The sequence below is a fragment of the Ipomoea nil genome, unplaced genomic scaffold (genome assembly GCF_001879475.1).
Source record: "Ipomoea nil cultivar Tokyo-kokei standard unplaced genomic scaffold, Asagao_1.1 scaffold1421, whole genome shotgun sequence".
In the NCBI taxonomy this organism is placed as follows: Eukaryota; Viridiplantae; Streptophyta; class Magnoliopsida; order Solanales; family Convolvulaceae; genus Ipomoea; species Ipomoea nil.
Window position 1 is genome coordinate 35095 of NW_017617849.1, and position 5174 is coordinate 40268.

Consider the following 5174-nt stretch of genomic DNA (forward strand, 5'->3'; position numbering starts at 1 on the left):
TTTCTAATTTTAAAGATCTTCAATATATTCTACAGCCAGGGAAGGTTTTTGTCCAAAGATTCACATATTCAATCCATATAACAGCAAATAATACATGTGTAATGAAAAAGAAAAAGAAAATCATCATCGTCGTTATCATCATCATCATTCAAGGAGTGATGGAGAGTTTCTAGCTTAACCTTGCAACTATCAACCCTCTAACAGAGCCTACAAAGGCGAATAGGATGACAACCAAGCATGTATAGGAGAATGTACGAAGAACGATCTTGATGGTCGTCCAGGATTCTATTCTTTTCTGCTTCAGGTACATCTCCACTGGGAAATACACTATAACTGGCCAAAAGGTTAATGCTCCTGCAACTCCCACCACCTCGTTGAAGTAGGGGAATAGTGCTGCAATTCCAGTGATTATAGCAACATACGCAGTTCGGAAAACCAATCTCACTATGTTCAACCTAAAACCTGGTAACCATAAGAGCTTCACATCATAATCCCTGTGTACAACTTCACTCTCTGGGAATTTCCTGCCAAGCCAGCTCTCAACATTTGCATAAAATGTCTGGGTGTATACCTAAGAATATGTGTACCAAAATAGAGACACAAAGAGAGAGTGAGAGAGAAACAATCATTGTTGGGCTGAGGCCAGTAAGGGCCAAGTCCAGCACCCTGCCTCTCGAAAATGTGATGGGGGTCTATAAGGACTATATCTTTTGGCGTATTGGTAAGGGTTAGTGATATCAGAGCCAGGTCACAGGTTCGAGTCCTAGCAAGAGCCAAGTCCAGCACCCTGCCTCTTGAAAATATGAGAGCTAGGAAATTTGGAGAAGTAGTAGAATGTACCTGATATGCTCCGACAAGATGAACAATGACAGCTGCATTTGCGATATCAACTAGCCAGTATGGCTCATAGAAACCAAATCCTGTCAAAAGGTTCCCGGGTGTGTTGGTGCCAAAGGCTGCATAACCAAACCCTCCACAACATAGGTAGAAGAAAGTCGTAATGCAGACCGCTATTGTTGATGCTTTTCTCATGGTCACCTTTTCCGGAGGAGTTTCCTTCAATGTATCCTTCACATATTTGACGATTTCCCATTCATATAATTAATTAAACATTTCACTATTGGCTATTCTTGTTCAAGTGAAAATGTTTAAATCTCCATGATAGTAAAATTGGTGCACCTGTATGTCTAAGAAAACAAGAGATAATGGGAAAGCAAGGGCAATGTCCCCAAGTGCTTGTGCGACTGACCATACTTTCTCACCTGCATTCTCCGAAGGCAATCCCCTAATGCTACCCTTTATTTCTCCATTCTCTGAAAATTATAATTCACAATGTGTAACTTTTAAAATCTGGCAAGGAAATTATTGTCAGATATTATAACGAAGATGATTTGGTAATGAGTACCTACCAATTACTTTTGCTAAGCCTAGTCCTGCTCCGATAAATGAATATGTGAAGACATGATTGCTGCAACTACGGAGAGCCACTTTGTGTTCTGAAAATCACGAACCTGAGACACTAGAACTTGAACCGCTCCAAATATAACCATATGTATTGTAGTTGAATAGCTACAAGCAGCATCATGCCCTTCATAGTGATAGCAGTTAGACTTGAGAATTGCACTGCACTAAAAAGAGGAATACATCACTAAAATTATCCAAAACTAAGAAAACGAAGCCAGCATTTCAAAAGCAATTCCCGATGCTAATATTGTAAAGCAACAACATATAACTTTTGGCATACCCAATGCTACTAGCAGAGGTAACTGTATACACAATCGCAATCTTGATGAAGTAAATTTGAACAATGATGGCACAGAACCAAGCATTTTTCTTTCCTGATCACACGGAGAAAAGCATGTTAAGTCATCCTTCCGGCAAATGGTTTGAGTTTTGTTGCACGTACACTTTACCAACATGTTTGAGGGTTCTTCCTTGTATTTTGTAAGAAAACACTTTCAGAGATTGGCATGACAATGGACTTAGGTCTAAGATGGTATTAGTGGTACCCTGATCCTGAAACGTTTTGGAGAAGCAATAATACCAGAAAGAGCTGCCAAAGGCCTAAAGTCTCGTCATGCTTATTGCTCACCTAAAATTGACTGAACTGCAACAAGGTAAGAGCCATGGCGGATGGAGCCGCACTCTGGGTCAGTGGATTTGTGGCAGTTGCAGAGAAGTAATGCAGAAGTAAGTGATACACAAGCGAAGCACAGCATGGACAATGGACCCGCAATCCATCCTAGTTGTGCCATGCTCCAAGCTAATGATAGCACACCTGAGCCTATAATTGCTGTGATTAAATGTGCCAAAGCAGTCCATTCGTTTCCTGAGTTTTCAGTGGACGGATACATTATTTTCCAGAAAAAAAAAACTTGATTATGCTAAAAAAGATCAGAATTCAACAGCACACGCAGCAGCCCCATTTCCAAGATGAAAGCAGAATTCTAAATTCTAAAATTTGAATTTTCAAACTGTTATAGAGAACTGATTTCCTTTATAGTTCTGTATGGGATTCAACTGAGCATCAAATAGGAGCAATTTCAGTTCATGCTGACACCCAAATTGCTATTTCACATACTAAAGGATTATCATTATAAACATAAATGTGCAGTCCAAGTATTTGGCTTTTAGTTGAAATGGATCAATTGCTTCAATTTGATATCAAAGTCAACCCATGTCAAAATTTTGCGAGTGATTGCTAAATTTAGCAAAAATATCGGAATTAAAAAAAAAAAAAAAAGAATTGGCCCTTTGCCTCCCATTTGTGTTCGATGAAAAAGTTTAGTTCTTTCTTTAATAAAGTAAATTTCAGAAAAACGAAAGAAAAATTACCAGTTCTTTTGTGGGGGAGCTTCATAGTTTGAGTTGGTGGAGTTGACGGCGGCGACGATGATGATGAAGGAGAAGAGCACAGATGATGCTGCAACAGAGGCATCTTAGCACTATCAACCTTAACCTCTTCATCAAATCCCATGGCCGATAAGGTACGATGTCTGTGCCCTTGATACACTTTGAGCTCTCGACTTCCCCAGAAGCTAGCTAACAATGGCGACAAATTTCCGGGCAGCAAGTGTATATATTATAGAATATTGGCGCCTTGATATTTTTATTCTGCATCTCTATCCGTCGCCTTGTTAAAGCATGTGCGTAATAAACATGACTTCCCCAAACCACCCACCAAAAATAATTGAGTTGGACGTTTTTTGGACCCTAGTGAATTTCTAACTACACGTTTTATACTTCTTAAAAAGTTGAAATATATTAAGGCAACTTTAGTCAGATTGTTTACTTAATAATGATGATGAGATTTTAAGTTTGTCCGTTAATATTTAACTCATTCGTTCAGTAGATAGTATTTGGAGAATAGATCAATATTCAAATCTTGATTAAAGATGGTAACGGGGCGAAGCGGGGTCGGAAGTATACTTTCCGCCTCCGTCCTCATCCCGGACGGAGAATTAAAAATTGTCCCCATCTCCACCTCCGCGGAAAATTAAACGGGGACGAGAATTCCATAATTTTTAATTTTTAAAACTAAAGTTTTAATTTTAAAAAATTAACATATATATATAATGTTTATTTATTATTATTATTTTTAATTTTTAATTATAATAATTAATCGGGGACAGGGCGGGGCGGGGCGGGGCGGGGCGGGGCGGGGAGGGGTATCCCCGTTCCCGCCGGGAAATTTCAAAATTTTCCGTCCGCGTCTCCGATCCATCCCCGAAATTATTCCCTGTCTCCGTCTCCATTCCCGACGGGGACGGGGATCTCCAGAGGGGACGGGGCACATTGCCATCCCTAACCTTGACAGCTATAGTGTGAAATTATGTAAAAAAATAAGTAGCATATCAGTTGTGCGCATCGACATTTAGCATTGTTTGTTGAGTCATTGAGTCACCTAAGTTTGATGCTTATAAGTCTATTGACATTTTAGAGATTTTCTTGTCATTCAAAAGAAAAAGTTCAAATACATTTATTTAGAAAAATTACACTTTTTGTTCTTAAGTTATCATTAACTCTACAATTATCCTATAACTTAGGGACGAAAAGTGTAATTTTTCTTATTTTATTTTTATTATGTACACATGCTCAGTTTGGAAAATATAAATTAATAAAAATATTAAATTTTATCTTCGTAATTAAAAGAATCTAAATTCACTCACTCAAAATAACTACTTGTTATTTTCATGTTATTTTTTCAATATCTTGTGTCATATTACACTCTAGCCATCAACTTGCATTTTTATCCACATTAATTAATGGTAAACATAGAACTCATATAAAACATGAATTGTTTTTTTTTTTTTTTTTTTTTTAAATCAATCATTAACCAAAGTAATATGATATCTTGATTGTAACCATCAAATTTAGTTGTTTTAACAAATTCAATCACAAAGTGAAAACAATAATTGACAATTCGAAAAGCATCACCAACAATAACAAATTTAGAAGTTTTTTCTGACTTTGTAGGTGATGCGGAAAAAAGAGAAGGTAGACAATGGGAGAGATGAGATGTTGCAAGCAGGTGGTTTTTTTTTTTTTTTTTGTTTTTGTTTTTTTTTTTTGTTTTTTTTTTGTTTTTTTTTGTTTTTTTTTTTTGTGGGCCAAATGATTTTTTTTTTTTTTTTTTGCTCATACCCTCCTATACTTGGCAAATAATGTTGTGGACCCGGGTTCAAAATGACGTCGTTTTGTTTCAAAACGACGCCGTTTGAATTTAAAAAAATTTGTTTCTTTCATTGCCGTTAATTTTCCGTTTGTCTTCAGAATTCGATCATCTATATTCACAATTTTAAAACTGAATATTCACAATTTTAGATATCAATATACAAAATTACAGAACTATACATTCACAATTACATAACTCTATATCCACAATTTCATAACTCTATATTCACAATTAAAATTTGTTAGGAACATATCTATTAAAATTTTGATGATACCAATGTAACTTAGATCGTAGACCCCTAACTTTTTATCATTTTTCTTGCTACCTTCGTCTTAGACGAAAGGTGTCATAACTCACCATGTAATTCGTGTTAAGATAGTTAAACACACGAAACCGAGTTATGATCTTTTAGTTAGGACTTCTTGAACGAAAAGAAGATCGAAGGATTGCAGCAGAAGCTACATCAACAAGAGAATCAACCTCTCGGATCTTCAACAAA

At 36.5% G+C, this 5174-nt stretch overlaps 1 pseudogene; it reads right to left on the reverse strand.

Moving 5' to 3' along the window:
• LOC109188073 lies at positions 1–3192 on the reverse strand (annotated as a pseudogene).
• Positions 3193–5174: the final 1982 nt, after the last annotated feature.